Genomic DNA, 17,117 nt, shown 5'->3' with positions numbered 1-17,117 from the left:
ATGCGGTCCAGTTTCAGAACACCATCTACTACCGCCAGATCATCTCTGACGTTATAGAACTGCGGGCATTGACCCTTGAGCCACCCGTCTGTTAGGTGGCGCATGACACGCTGTAGCAAAGGGTCAGCCGCCATCTCGCGGCGAATTTGGACGAGGCGTTCATCCGTGGCAGGTAGATTGGAGGCCACGAAGGCCACATGGGCATCAACCTGGCAGACGAATCCCGCTGGGTCAAATGGAGTGTTGACTGCCCTGGAGAGAGCGTCGGCAATGATGAGGTCTTTGCCCGGGGTGTATACCAGCTGGAAGTCGTATCGCCGGAGCTTGAGAAGAATACGCTGAAGGCGAGGCGTCATGTCGTTCAAGTCTTTCTGTATTATATTGACCAGCGGGCGGTGGGTGAATTGAAGAAGGCCGTACACATAATCGTGAAACTTGACGACACCGGTCAGAAGGCCCAGGCACTCCTTTTCTATCTGCGCATAGTGCTGTTCCGTGGGGGTCATGGCGCGTGACGCATATGCAACGGGGGCCCATGATGAGGCCACATCGTGTTGTAGGAGCACTGCCCCAATGCCGGATTGGCTGGCATCGGTCGAACTTTTTGTCTCTTTTGCTGGATCAAAGAAAGCTAAGACCGGGGCCGTGGTGAGTTTGGTTTTGAGTTCTCTCCATTCGCGCTCGTGGGCAGGAAGCCATTGGAAGTCTGTCGTCTTCCTGACCAGGTTCCTGAGAGCCGTGGTATGAGAGGCGAGGTTAGGGATGAACTTCCCTAAAAAATTGACCATGCCCAGAAATCGGAGGACCGCCTTCTTGTCCTCTGGCGTTTTCATGGCTGTGATAGCAGCCACCTTGTCCGTATCCGACCGCACACCCAACTGGGAGATGTGGTCCCCGAGGAACATGAGTTCCGTCTGACCAAACGAGCATTTGTCTCTGAGGCGTAGGCCATGCTCACGTATGCGTTTGAACACGTGCTGGAGGCGACTGACATGCTCCTGCGGGGTGGTGGACCAAATGATTATGTCGTCGACATAGACGCGAACACCGTCAATGCCTTCCATCATTTGTTCCATGATCCTGTGGAACACTTCTGAAGCAGATATGATCCCAAATGGCATCGTGTTGTAACAATATCTGCCAAAGGGGGTATTAAATGTACACCGTTTCCTGTTGGATTTGTCGAGCTGGATTTGCCAGAATCCTTTCGAGGCGTCGAGTTTGGTGAATAGCTTGGCGCGAGCCATCTCACATGTGAGCTCTTCGCGCTTGGGGATTGGATGATGCTCCCTCATGATATTGCGATTCAGATCCTTGGGATCAATGCAAATTCTCAGCTCGCTGGAGGGCTTTTTTACACACACCATGGAACTGACCCAGTCGGTTGGTTCCGTAACTCTGGAGATCACTCCTTGGTCCTGGAGGTCCTGCAGCTCCTGCTTGAGGCGGTCCCTTAGGGGCGCTGGGACCCTGTGAGGTGCATGCACCACAGACGTGGTGTTCTGTTTGAGTAGGATCTTGTAAGTATATGGGAGCATGCTCATGCCTTCGAAGACGTCGCAGTGCTGGTCGATGATGGCGTTGAGTTGCGCCCTGAAGTCAGCGTCCTGGAAGGCAGACGTGTCATCAGGAGAGAGAGAATGCACTCTCTGAATGAGGTTCAATAGCTTGCATGCCTGTGCGCCAAGCAGGGAGTCTTTTGAGGAGCCCATGATCTCGAAAGGAAGGATGGCTTTCCGTGACTTGTGTGTCACTTCAAGTTGGCACGAGCCGCTAGCAGGAATGACGTCATTATAATCCAATAGCTGGCAGGCTGATGGAAGGATGGCTGGTTTGACACGAAGGCTTTGGAAGTCAGACCACGCAATGAGATTGGCAGAGGCACCAGTGTCCAGGCGGAATCGTATTTGAGACCGGTTGACCGTCAGGGTGGCACACCACTCATCGTCTGGATCGATGCTGTATACCCACAGCGGCTGGTGTCTTTGCTTCGGGGACAGCCTGTTTTTCATTACGACACCGACTCGAAAAGGCGCCTTTGGGACCTTGGTGTCACTGCTGTGTGGGAGGTCCGCATCGGACTCGGTGACCGTTGGTTGAATTGCCCGAACATTCCTGCGAGGCTGGGTGAAGCGATATGAATTGGCAGGCTGAGCTGCTCGGCAGAAGGCAGCATAGTGACAAGTCTGCCACATCGTAGGCATTGTCGAGATTTTGCGGGGCATTGCCACAGTTCCCGTGCGTCAGAACGTTCGCTGCGCCACCGCACATGCGCGGTGCGGTCGTGCGAGGTGCGCGCCTGCGCATTACGTTCCTCAGTGTCGCCGTCCCCTCGTTTGGTGCGTACAAGGGCAGGAGTCCGCGAAAAGCACGTGAAATGGCCGCCCTCATGCAGGCTGAGGCCCTGGAGGTGCTCAATCACTTGGACCCGTTCCGCCTCGTGGGGACCTTGCTGCGCCGTTTCAGCCGCTTGTATATGGGAATACCGACTTGTGGTGTTCTCATGTAAAACACTGGTCTCAATGGCGGTCGCTAGGGTGAGTTGCTTTACTTTGAGGAGTTGCTGACGTAGGGGGTCCGACTGAACACCGAAAACGATCTGGTCGCGTATCATGGAGTCGGAGGTGGGCCCGTAACTGCAAGACTGTGCAAGGATGCGGAGGTGCATTAGAAAGGATTGTAAAGGTTCATCCTTACCCTGCAAACGCTGCTGGAACACGTAGTGCTCGAAACTTTCATTCACCTCTACGCTGCAGTGAGTGTCAAACTTGAGGATGACCGTCTTGAACCGCAAAGGTGAGAGAGTTGAAAATGTGGATGGCATGGTCCCCGGCTGTGGAGAGGAGAAGAGCAATCTTTCTAGTGTCCGAGGCACCCTCCCTGTCTGTGGCTTCGAAGAAGAGCTGGAAGTGCTGTTTGAAAATCTTCCAGTTGGCCCCGAGGTTGCCGGCGATGCGGAGCGGCGGCGGCGGGATAATGTTGTCCATGTTGCAGGATGACGGAATGCTGGCGGAAGGCAGGTCACAGGCAGGTAGGTCTAAGAAGTGCTAATATCCCACCACGCCTGGTATCATGATGTGTTGGGTGTTCTGGATCACATACAGGTCACCAACACTTGAAATAGTGCAACACTATTTTATTGAATCATTAACTGTTTAAACATACTTAGACTGTGGGTTAATATGATACTAGCTTTAACTAAAGACCTTTGCCTTGTCCTCACCAGTAGATGCACTCAGCACATGGTGAATGTCTGTGTTACAGGCTGTGAACTCTGTCCTCCTAGCTAGCTGCAACTCGAATGAGCAGGAACTCTGATGCCCCTATCTTTATAGTGCGTGTGCTCTCACTGGTGATTGGCTGCGGTGTTGTGTGTTGATTGGTCCCACTGTGTCCATCGGTGTGTCTGCACCATGTTATACTGGTGTACATTATGACACTAGAAGATTTTCACATTATCTTCACTGCAGTGTTGATGTAGCCTACTTGTGACAATAATAAAGATTATTATTATTATGAGAGTTTTAAAGGCAATTTATCGACTCCTGCAACATTCTGCATCCATTTTGATGACAGCTTGTGTGTTTTACGATAACACGCATTTGTTAAAATCACTTATCGTTTGGAATTGGCTATGTATTTTGCATCTTGCAAATCATCTTCACCCTATTTCCTCTCTTCTGTCACCCACTGGAGATTATTATCATGCAAAACAAAAATGTTTTTCTTCCAAATTCTGCTCCTTTTGCCATTCTTAACTTTCGTTGTCCTGTTTTCTGATCGTTTTGTCACATATTTTCTTTGATGCATTTACTCTTGTTCTGAATCTCAAATGCCCTATTTTAGTTCAGATGCAATGGCTTGTATTTTACCTGCTCCCGCTGGGTGTGTTTCCATCAGGAATGGGTAAAGTAGGGCAGATACCCACTTGGGTGCCCACCCCATCACCTTCATACCCACCCCTGAGCTCTGGGCAGATGCTGAAATTGGCAGCTCGTCTGCCATATTTAAATAGATAACCAAGAGCCAATGAGGCTTGTTGCCAATTGGCCCTCATAAATTTCTGCCCATGCCATAACATGTTTGGCATGGGCAACCGGAGGGTGCAGGCAGCCTGATTTTTTTTTTTTAAAGGAACCTTCAAAAAACCTTTTAATGTCATTGGCAAGCAGTGTCAAGGAAAATCCCAAGGCCTTTTATACATGTATAAGGAGCAAGAGTGTAGCAAGGGAAAGAGTAGGCCCACTCAAAGACAAAGGAGGGAAATTATGCGTGTGGTCAGAGGAAGTGGGTGAGATCCTTAATGTGTACTTTGCGTCGGTATTCACCAAGGGGAGGGACATGACGGATTTTGAGGTTAGGGATGGGTGTGTGAATACTCTAGGACATGTCAGCATAATGAAGGAGGAAGTGTTGGATATCTTAAAACGCCCTGGGCCGGATGGGATAGATCCCAGGTTGCTGTGGGAGGCAAGAGGCCTCTCCCCTCAGTGGGAACTCTGACAGAGGTGCAGTGGCGGACCTACATTTTTGGGGCCCTGAAGCTTGAACTGTTATGGGGGCCCCTTCGCAACCAGCAACGAGGTCTGGGTAACCACTGTTATCTTCTTCAGCACGGGGCAGCACGGTAGCATTGTGGATAGCACAATTGCTTCACAGCTCCAGGGTCCCAGGTTCGATTCCGGCTTGGGTCACTGTCTGTGCAGAGTCTGCACGTTCTCCCCGTGTGTGCGTGGGTTTCCTCCGGGTGCTCCGGTTTCCTCCCACAGTCCAAAGATGTGCGGGTTAGGTGGATTGGCCATGATAAATTGCCCTTAGTGTCCAAAATTGCCCTTCGTGTTGGGTGGGGTTACTGGGTTATGGGGATAGGGTGGAGGTGTGGACCTTGGGTAGGGTGCTCTTTCCAAGAGCCGGTGCAGACTCGATGGGCCGGATGGCCTCCTTCTGCACTGTAAATTCTATGAAATCTATGATATGATATCTAATTGGGATGTTCCACGACAGATCACCACAAATTTTAAAAATATTTAACCACTACATCTCAGATTTTGATTAAAATTGCTGTACTGGATTATCTCATGTCAAAGTCACTGGTGTGAATAAAAATGTTCTATGCCTTATAGTTTTCGAGTTATGATGGGATGAAAATTAGGGAAATGTTATATACATGCATGATGCATCAGAGAATGATGAAATAAAACATGGAAAAGACCACAGTCAATATAATCTTTTATTTTAGACACCTATGAGAATACATACTACATGAAGCACATTTTACAAAATACTCTTTTTTTCTGTTTTTTCTAGCAACATATTCACGTACAGTTTTGTCATATGAGAGCTTCCTTGCAATGTCACTTTCTAGAGACAATATGCATAAAGAATTTAAGCGCTCTTCAGTCATGGTAGACCGAAATTTATTCTTTATAAAGGATAGCTTTGAAAAATTCCTTTCTGCTTCACAGCTCGTGATAGGCATTGTCAAGTACAGCTTAAGCGCCATAGTAATATTGGGGAATTAGGTGTTGCTCACAAATAAGCTAAAGAACTTCTGCGCATTGCATTTTAGATGGCGTGCTTTCTTCTGTGTTCTGGGATTCCTCGTTTACACTCGTTTACTAATTTGTGGTCAATATCATCTTTGTAATACGATATTATAAGTTTAATTCTGTCCTTATCAATTTCAGAATTGTTCACCAATTCTGAGAGGAACTTGAACCTTTTCGCAATCTGCTCATATGGGCCAATCCTCTTGCGTAACTGGATTATAAGCAGTCATAACGTTGATATAGAACTTCTATCCTAAATTTGTCAGCTCCTCTCAAAGAAGCAATACCACTTGTTCCATCTGAAAATTTCCTTGTAACAATGCGTTTGGAAGCATCAGAATAACTTTACACAAACCTTTTGCTTCTGATTCATAGTGTGCAATCCTATCGGCTGAATTTTCTCTGAGTTCTTTAACAAACAAAAGTAAAGATGATAGCAGAAGATAACCTTCAAATACATCAAAACCAGGGGTTTGGAGTTTCTTACTTGTTTTGTTGAAACGCTCCAGCACTTCTTCCCAAACGACTGTTAAAATAGCATATTCCAGCTTTACCAACTTGTGGTATAAATTCTTTGCATCTCGTTTACATTCAGGCTTCTCTTCTGAGTCTTCAAAAATATGTTTGAGAGTTTGTAAAATACCCAGATATCGATTTTTAATTTCCCGGACTGCTTCATAGTGTGCAGACCATCTAATTACACTTCAGCTCTTCAGAGAAAAAAGGCCACCAAAACTCATAGGCTAAGGTAATGTAACACAACTTTACCATTATTTGAACACTTTTCATAATAAACACCTGTAATTTAACACAAATTCACCCTTTTATTACTTTTTCATAAATACTTGTAATATATTAGCCTAGGCTATGCAGTCGTTCACCTCTTCATAAAAACAATAGGCTTAGGCTAATCTAACACTAGTTCACCTTTATTACTTACCTTTTCCAAATATAACATTTATTTTTGAGTAGGGGTAATTAAAATATTGTATCCTTATGAACACTTTATTGAAAAAAAATTCACGTCCAGATCGCTATCACGAGTGCTATCACGTTGAAAATTCACGCATTGTGATTGCCTTTTCAACGGCTCCCCTATTTTGTTACGACACGTCATCTACTGTTTGTATTTCTGTCATAAATGTTAATAGTGTTTTAAATTATTTATAATTATTTTATATTAAGTATATTTAGAATGAAACATCCTTCATTTGAACGTTTTTTTGTTTACGGCTGGCCTACATGATACTTTAATAACCTTTTAATTTTTATTTTAACTATTATTTTGTATTGAATTACACTATATTATTAATATTATTATTTTTTTTAAAACCCCTTCTCATACAGTAGACCCAACATTTTTAAGCAATGTGGACTAAAGTCGCTTCTGAGGCCCCTCCGGGATTAGGGGCCCTGAAGCTTAAGCTTCATTAGTTTCATAGTAGATCCGCCCCTGCAGAGGTGATGGCTGGAGAGTTTGAAAGGCAGTTCACCAAGCATATGGAGGCGCTGCGGAGACAGATAATGTCTGCGATGAAGGAGTGGGTGGAGGAGGCAATTGCCCCGGTGAAGGCAGCAATATCAGCAATGTAGCATTGTGGTTAGCACAATTGCTTCACAGCTCCAGGGTCCCAGGTTCGATTCCCGGCTTGGGTCACTGTCTGTGTGGAGGCTGCACATTCTCCCTGTGTCTGCGTGGGTTTCCTCCGGGTACTCCGGTTTCCTCCCACAGTCCAAAGATGTGCAGGTTAGGTGGATTGGCAATGATAAATTGCCCTTAGTGTCCAAAATTGCCCTCAGTGTTGGGTGGGGTACTGGGTTATGGGGGTAGGGTGAAGGTGTGGGCTTGGGTAGGGTGCTCTTTCCAAGAGCCGGTGCAGACTCGATGGGCCGAATGGCCTCCTTCTGCGCTGTAAATTCTATGATATCAAAGAGAGTGGCTGAGGTATGGGAAAAAGGAAAAGTTGAAGGGGATGGAGGAGGCTCTGCCGCAGCAAAATGACCAGTTCACCTCAATGGGTGAGGAGCTGCGGAGGGTGGCGGAGGCTAACAAAGGGTTCAGAGCCAGAGTGGAGGACCTGGAGAACAGGTCGAGGCGGCAGAATTTACGAATTGTGGGCCAGCCTGAGAAGATGGAGGGCCTAAGGCCAACCGGGTACTTCGCGAAGATGCTGGCAGAACTATTGGTGGAGGGGGAAGAACCCTCCCAATATGAGCTGGACAGGGCACATCAGTCGCTCAGGCCCAAGCCAAGGACAAATGAGCCAACAAGAGCAGTTACAATTTGCTTCCATAAGCTTCAAGTCAAGGAGAAGGTCCTGAGTTGAGGAAAGCAAAGGCATGTGGTGGAGTGGGAAGGCCTTGGTATTCGAACATACCAAGATTTGATGGTGGAATTGGCGAGAGAGCAGGCAACCTTCGGACGGGTGAAGGCAGCACTGTACAGCAACAGTGTAAGGTTTGGTGTGGTCTACCCGGCGAAGCTGAGGGTGACATACAACTCAAGGGATTTCTACTTTGAGGCGGTGGAAGCAGCATTCGTGAAGGCCAAAGGACTGGGATTGAAATGAGAGATGGGACTTGGACTGAGAGGATTCAGACTGTACTTTGTCTTTATCTCTCTTTTTGGTTGTTTCTTGTTTTATTTGACAGGGGGACTGTCTGCACTGGCTCTATTTGTTTTTTGGGGACTGGGTTATGGGGGAAGGGGATTGGGAGGAGGGGGGCCGAGGCAGGGGCCCCCGTACGAGCAAGCGAAGGTTGGCTAGTGGATGGGAATGTGGTGGGAGAAGGGGTCACGGTCGTTGGAACCTGGTCGAACAGGTTTCGATGGGCCTGGGAGGTGTGAAAGATGGGGTGATGGGATCGAAACTGGGGGAGGTGTTTGCAAGAGGAAGTGGAAGGGGAGATTCTGGGAGGGAGGGGGGAGGGGTTCAAAAGTAACAAAAGGATGGGGCAGGTCCGGCCTGAGGGGCAGGGCCCAGGGTTATGGTGGATAGCAGGGACGGGGACTAGTGAGAAACCTCCGGTTAGAAAAGTGACATGGACCGTGAGGTTAGGGGGACCGGTGAAGAGGTCCAGGGTTTTTACACATTCGAACAGCTTTAAGGTCGACGTGGTTATGCTGCAGGAGACCCATCTGATGGTGAAAGATCAGGTGAGGCTTAGGAAGGGTTAGGTGAGTCAGAGGTTCCACTCAGGGTTCGATAGCAGGACTCAGGGGTAGCGGTATTGGTGGGCAGGAGGGTGAGGTTTCAGATGGAGAAGGTGATGGTGGATCATGGGGCCAGATGCGTGATAGTAACGGGGGCATTAGAGGGGGGGTTAGTGGCACTAGCGAGCATATATGGCCCCAACTGGGATGATGCGGGGTTTGTGAAGAGGGTGCTGGGTGCCATCCCAGATCTGTATACGCCTGAGCTGGTGGTAGGGGGGATTGGAATATTATGCAGGAACCAAAGGTGAACAGGTCTCAGCCGTGCTCACTGACCCAGTTGGGGTGGGGGGAGGGGGGGGGAGCGGATGTTGAAGGCACTGGAGGAGTGGACCCCTGGAGGTTCTTACACCCGAGGGAATGGGAGTATTCGCTTTTCTCCCCGGTGCGCCAGGTGTACTCGAGGATTGACTTTTTCATGGTGAGGAAGGCACTACTGCCTGGGGTTAGGAGGTCAGAGTACTCAGCAATCCTGATTTCGGATCATGCTCCGCATTGGATGGATATGTCAAAAGGACTGAATTTAGCTGACTCATTAGGTGCATCCCTAATTGCAAACAGTACGAATGGAATTCCTTTATCCCAATCCTCTGGATAATCTTGACAATAAGCCCTCAACATTGTCTTTAATGTCTGATGCCACCTTTCTAATGCTCCCTGCGATTCTGGATGGTACGCAGTTGATTTAAATTGTTTTATTCCTAAGCTATCCATAACTTCTTTGAATAACCTTGAGGTAAAATTTGATCCTTGATCCAATTGTATTTCTGTGGGTAGTCCATTTCTGGTAAAGAATTTAAGTAACTCCTCCACAATCTTTTTAGCTGTAATATTACGTACTGGAATGACCTCTGAAAACCTAGTAGACACATCCATTATAGTCAAAAGATATTGATTCCAACTTTTTGTTTTAGGAAGCGGTCCTACGCAATTAATTAGGACCCTTGTAAAAGGTTCCTCAAATGCTGGATTGGGTATTAAGGGTGCTGGTTTTATCACTGCTTGAGGTTTCCTTATCACTTGACATGTGTGACATGATTGACAAAATTTAACTACATCTTTATGTAGTCCAGACCAATAAAAATGTTTTTGTATGTTAGCTTCAATTTTCCTTATTCCCAAATGACCTCTCACTGGTACCTCGTGTGCAACTCGCAACACCTCCTTTCTATACCCTACTGGCAATACTACTTGATGAACTTCTGCCCACTTTTCATCCGCCTGCATATGTAAAGGTCTCCATTTTCTCATCAAGACATCACTTTTACGGTAATAACACTCTGGTATACACTCGGATTCCTCTTTTGCGTATGCTTTCTGATACATCCGTTTTATTTCTACATCTTTCTGTTGTAACTCCGCCAATTTTTCGGAGCTAAAAGTATCCGCCTCTTCCTCCACCTGTTCTTGTTCTTTTTCAACCATCTGAGCAAAAATTGTTTCTGATAATTGCACTTCAACTTCATCTTCACTCTTTGACTTCTCCTCTTGTCTTACCCTGTGACTTTGCGACCTTGCTACTACACAATCAGAAGAAATCCCAGGATATTCGTCCTTCAACACTTCAGTTGTCTGATTTTCCACTGCTTATCAACCACAGGAGGCATCACTCCCATCTGCGATCCAGCTATATCATTACCCAAGATAAACTGTATTCCTGGACAAGATAGTTTCTCTATTACTCCTACTACCACTTCACCACTCTTCACTGGACTTTCCAACCTTACTTTATATAATGGAACACTACTCCTCTCACCCTGAATTCCACATGTTACCACCTTTTCTGGCAAAATTCCAAACTACAGTACTCCTCATCTCTTATCATTAAAGATTGACTAGCTCCCGTATCTCTTAAAATTGTGACTTCTTTACCTGCTCCTCCTGATACACATGAGTAAACTTTACCCACACATGTAAATTTTTCAAAGAGATCTGGCACCTTCTTATCAATCACTGCTTGATCAGGCTGTACAATCTTTTGCACCTCCTTCGCTTCACTTAGGCTTTCCTTCACCACTTTCACAAACCCCACTGTCTTATCCTGTTTTACCACATCAGCCTTCCCAGTGCTTTTCTTCAACCACCAACACTGTGACTTTACATAGTCTAGTTTACTACAGTGAAAACATTTGAAACTTTTCATTTCTTTTCCACCCTCCTGGATTTCTTTTTTAATCTGAGGTACACTCTCCTTATTATCTCACATCAGATCACCTTTACCTTTTCCACTTGAGTATTTCTCATGTCCCCAGTTTCTATCCTTCACAGGCTGAAACTGATGTCGGAAACCAAGCTTTGATTTATGAACTAATTCATAATCATCTGCCATTTCTGCTGCTAATCTCGCAGTTTTAACTCTCTGCTCTTCCACATGAGTTCTCACTACATCAGGAATTGAATTTTTAAACTCCTCCAAAAGTATAATTTCTCTGAGAGCTTCATGCATTTGGTCTATTTTCAAAGCCCTTATCCACCTATCCAAGTTACTCTGTTTGATCCTTTCTAACTCCATGTATGTTTGACCAGATTCTTTCCTTAAATTTCTAAACCTTTGTCTGTAGGCTTCAGGCACTAGTTCATATGCACCTAAGATGGATTTTTTCACCTCCTCATACGTCCCAGATACCTCCTCCGGTAGTGATGCCAATGCTTCACAGGCCCTACCTACCAACTTTGTTTGAATCAGTAATACCCACATGTCCTGTGGCCATTTAATTTGTTCAGCCACCTTCTCGAATGAAATGAAAAAGGCTTCTACCTCCTTCTCATCAAACCTTGGCAATGCGTGGACATATTTAAATAGATCTCCACCAAGCCTTTGACTATGAAGCTCATTCTCTTTACCTTCATCACTCTCCTCCAACTGTACGTTTCCCTTTAAATCCACCAATTTTAACTGATTGTCATGTTTCATGCCCATTTTCTGAAGTTCAAACTCTCTCCCTTTTTCTTTTTCCCTGATCTGTATCTCCCTTTCTCTTTTTTTTTTTTTTTGTTCTGCTAGGGCCATTCTTTCTTTTCTCCTTTCTTCTTTCTCCTTTTCATTTTCCTCTCTATCTCTTATTCTCTCTTTTTCTCTTTCCTCTCTATCATTTTCAAGCTGCTTTAATTCTTTTTCATGTTCAAGTTGCTTAATCTGCATCTGGATCTTTGCCATTTCTAGTGAGTCAGACTGTATCTCAGGCAATTTTAAATGCTCAGCTACTGCGGTAAGTACCTCTTCTTTCAGCATAGTAGCATTGTGGATAGCACAATTGCTTCACAGCTCCAGGTTCGATTCCAGCTTGGGTCACTGTCTGTGTGGAGTCTGCACATCCTCCCCGTGTGTGCGTGGGTTTCCTCCAGGTGCTCCGGTTTCCTCCCACAGTCCAAAGTTGTGCATGTTAGGTGGATTGGCCATGATAAATTGCCCTTAGTGTCCAAAATTGCCCTTAGTGTTGGCTGGGGCTACTGGGTTATGGGGATGGGGTGGAGGTGTGGACCTTGGGTAGGGTGCTCTTTCCAAGAGCCGGTGCAGTCTCGATGGGCTGAAGGCCTCCTTCTGCTCTGTAAATTCTATGAAATCTTTGCATGCTGTCAGGTAACGTTAACTGCAATGTTTTTGCCAAATCTAAAAGCCTTTTTTCAGTCTCTGTTCGTAAGGTACTGCGTATGACCATATCCACCCCCAAAAACATCCGAGCCTCTGAAAGAGCCATTGTCCGCAACAGACTCCCTACTTAAACTAAAATACCACACCTGAAAAGCAAACACAAATATGCTCACCCCTCACTGTCTTTAACTTCACTAAGCCAATCCAATAGATCGACTTTTATCGCGGATGAGCCCCCAATTTGTTATGGGCCAGGGTTTAGAGAACCCCAAAGTGAGTCATAGAGTTCACCTGATCCATAAATTTTGATAAATTGTGGTATGGGGAGCACACGGCCCACTCTACAGATGTGGTACAGCAGAAATGGAAAAGTATTTTTAAAGCAAAACAATGTTTATTCTATGAACTCAAGTTAACCTTTTTGAAACATACAGTGAACATCTTAGCAACCATCAATTCAAATACAACCCCCAAAGAATACAACACTAAGTAATCCTTATTAAATTCCCAAACAACATTCAGCAGACAAAAGACCCTTTTAACACACGGATCAGGTTTAAATTAGCTACTGAGAGTAGTTACCATGTTGAAATCAGCAAATGAACATTCATAAGCTTGCAGAGATTCATACACATCCTGCTGTGATTTCAGCTTCTATAAAACTAAAATGAAACCAAACCCATCCTGCAGCAAAAAGCCTAAAGTGAAAGTAAAAAGCTGACAGACAGCCCAGCTCCACCCACTCTCTGACATCGCTGCTGTAATAAACACCCATTTCTTAAAGGTACACCCACTACAGTTATTCTATAAAAAAACACCCATTTCTTAAAGGTATTCTCAGATGACAATAAACTTTCTCATGGTAAAGTCTGATACTCTGGCTACCACCCAAGGCATCAAGACCATACATGGAGAGATCAGCAACAGCTTTGAGATCTTTTGATAAGGTCACAAAAGGTTCGAGAATGTGTGGTGTGATATTGGGGGCACTGCGTGCGTGTGCAAATAAAGTACGTGTGAAGTGATAATAGGCAGGCTTTCCATTATGCATTGAAGAGCAGGCCCCCTGCACACTACTTGACAAACATCATAGCCGGAAATTGTCAATGGGGTCAACAGAGTGAAACAACATCATTAAGTGATCAAGGCACTGGCACATATTCCATTGAGAAACTGATTTTAAAATAATTGGGATAGAATCAAACACACTGATACCTGTCGAAATAAACACAATTGAAGTGACAGGATGAAACATTTGGATAATAACAAGTAAGGGTCTGGTAGCAAGTAAACCTGATGAGGAGTATCCACAAGATGGATACAGACAATTTGGAGAGCTGGAGAATATTTTAAGTCCATATATGATGTTATTTTGAATGATATTTGAGTGAGATGATTTGCAAATGGGGGGTGTCAGAGGGAAAAGGGTATCAATCCAATTATTCAGAGATCACGTTCAAGTTGCCATAGATTATGGAATAAACTGGAAACAAAAACAAAACAAAGAAGTGAATTTTCCTCCTGCACAGATCACCCCACTCAAGGGCTAGAGAAAGAACGTGACCAAGAATAATAAAGAGATAAGGGGTGGAAAAGTAAGATCTCACCCTGTGAAAACTGGAACAGCATTGTACGTTACTCACAAGTTGAAATGACAATTATTTTAGTTTATTTAATCTATGTATGGCAACTCAATATCATTTTATAGTCAATTTTGGAGCAAAGGTTCCTCTCATGACCCGGCCTTCGTATCACACTCGAAATTGACAAGGGAGAAAGGATATACGGCCTTAAGACAGTGATGTTAGATATCATGGTTGAACAATCACTGATACAAACTATCAGCCCAAAGAAGTAAATGTGCCCTCACTGTACGAGATAGATTTCTTGCTCACCTTGAACCCTTTTATTGGGCCAGATAGCTCCAAAGGGATCACTAATTTGGCAAAACACATTAAAAGTGAGGTTAGAAAAACTCAAACAACCCGAGTCTAACACTCTTTGAAGTTGGGCCACGGAGTGGTTGGGACCCTTGGGAAGCCTCAATGGTGCAAGGCTTGGTCATATTCTTTGCACTTATTTTTGCTTTATATATCTTGCATTTCTGACAGTCAAATGTATCTGTAAAAGAATGTCAAGAGGTCCTTACTATTAACTCTTTACCGCTCACTTTTATTTTTGCAAACTCTAAATGCTTGTAACCCTTTTTTTAAGAAGCACCCATTCCTGTGTTGAAGGTTGTTCCTAAACAAAGGGACCATCAAAGACCACTGTGAATGCTCTCAGGTATCCTGGGGTGTGATGTAAAGGCTGGATTAATTCTGCTCATTGTGAGGATATGTGGCAGCCTTCCACAGCCAGGATGTTTACTGGAACATGAGGCACCAGATGTCCAGACTCAGGTGTTCTAATGTATCTTGCTGACTTTCCCAACTGCTTATCTTATCTATTCGACTTATTTACTTCACTGTATAAATATCAGGCCTTTTTGCACATTCGTTGTACTTCACCTCGGACCTGAGTCGCGACAGGTGCCAGAAGCTGAATCTTGCAGCCGCTGTCAATCCCGGGGTCCCGAACAAGTAGATGGACGTGAGATTCTTGTGTTATCTTCTTGTTTTGTATTCTTTTTATATTATATTCTTATTTGTATTATTCTTTGCTAATAGAGTAGACAAACTTCTGTTGTTCTTCTCTTAATTACATTGTGGCCGGATCATAAAGAACCGTTGGAGCAATCCAAGACAGCGTGTGAGGTTTACCAGCATACAAAGCACCTTCTCACCTCTCCCTGTTACCCAGCAAGTTCCCTTCATCCTCCTCATAACTCCTCATTCCTCCCCTTTCTATAACTATTCAGCCTCCCCCATGATCCTGGACCTAATTATCATTTATGTTGGCACTCCTGCTCCCCCACTGTCGATGTGTCCATATCCCTCCTAACTCTGGCCCCTCCTATTTTTGAAGGCAGCTAAATCCATGAGCCTAGCACTTCAACTCCACCTGATCCAACTCACAGCTCTATCATTGTACCCTTTGCCTCCCATGACCTTCCTTAAAACCCCGAGGATCAAATTCTTGAATTGATGGACCATGCCCTTTAGATATAGCTCTCTATGATGTTCATTGTCCAGCGAGGCCTTCCACTGTCTTACAAAAGGGCCAATACATGCGTGACATGCTTACCCTTTCAAACAAGTCATGGGGAATTGGCTCCCTTCCTGGAAAGTCCTTCTGAAATGCCCCGAAAGGTCTCGCTTCTTTCCCAGGACAGCCTTGCAGTCTTCACTGCTGGACCTGCCTCTCCTGTCCAGCCTCCACACAGCTTGGCCTACTGGCACCTGGTCTTACTCAAGAGGTTAACATTTCTAAATAATCCCCAAGAAGACCAAGGCAGTGTCTATTCACTTCAGCGGATGGCAGCGGTTCAAGAAGGCAACTCACCACCATCCTCTGAAGGGAAACGAAGGATGGGCAATAAATGTTGGCCTGACCAGCGACGCCACATCCCGTAAATGAATTTTTAAAAAGTCATGGAATAAGTCAAGCTCGCCAGGTGCACGCCTCTGATTGGCGGTCGTCAATGTGAACGTTGTAATTTCTGATTGGCGGGAACTTGAATGGAAGGGGCACTTAGCTCTGAGGAGGTGGGTATTTAATGAGCATGCATGACTTACCGACATTGCTCATCAGGAAGCAAATTAATGTACCAAGAACATCATTGCAATAAAATTCATCCCACTGTTGGGAAACTGGTTTTTAGACTCACATTAAGTTCCGCCACCCGCAAGCTTCCCACTGCAGGCAGGCTTGGAAGATTCGGCCAACATCCTGAGGCAAGGCGGTATTTCATCCCAGTGGCAGGAGTCTCGGCTACCATCTAGAGGGCTGGTGAGAACCCATATCACTTCCTTTGGGGTTTGCCCGCTGGTAAGTCAAAAGTTACTATATTACTTTTATATTTTATATTTTAATTTTATTTTAAAAGTTATCTCATTTACTAATACAAGAATTCAGCATAGTAAAGCTTTTCACCTTTCAAGTATTTCAAATGAAAAGGGGAGAATTCTCCAAGATCAATGACCCAGGTGATGGGGCGGGGCAATGAACCCCCCCCCCCCCCCCCCCACAAAAGCTGTCAGCCAGAGGCGGTCATCTGTCTATGGCAGGCAGGGACTTGGATTTGAATAAACTGGCAGCACGGTGGCACATTGGTTAGCACTTCTGCCTCACAGTGCCAGGATCAATTCTGGCCTCGGGTGACTGTGGAGTTTGCACTTTCTCCCCGTGGGTTTCCTCCGGGTGCTCCGGTTTCCTCCCACAGTCCAAAGATGTGCAGGTTAGCTGGATTGACCATGCTAAATTGCCCCTCAGTGTCCAAAAGGTTATGTGGGGTTACTGGGTGGAAGTGTGGGGTTAAGTGGGATACTCTTTCCAAGGGGCCGATGCAGATTCGATGGGCCGAATAGCCTCCTTCTGCACTGTAGGGATTCTATGATACCAGGAAGGAGTTCCACCTTAAACACAGGATATACAGAATGTGCACACAGATGGCCGCACAGACAGGATCCAACATCACATTTATTAAGTGCATGCATGCAGTCATGGCAACATTAAAATATTAGGTGATTTGAATATTCAGGGCTATATTTAATATTCACATTGTCACGTTTGCAGGCTTCCCAAGGATTTTCTTCATCTCCTGTTTCGATATAAAGAAGCCGTTTGAAGGCAATGTATCCATTTACACAACATTCTTGGG

Source organism: Scyliorhinus torazame, chromosome 1 (assembly GCF_047496885.1).
Source record: "Scyliorhinus torazame isolate Kashiwa2021f chromosome 1, sScyTor2.1, whole genome shotgun sequence".
Lineage (NCBI taxonomy): Eukaryota > Metazoa > Chordata > Chondrichthyes > Carcharhiniformes > Scyliorhinidae > Scyliorhinus > Scyliorhinus torazame.
This window is presented reverse-complemented; position numbering follows the sequence as displayed.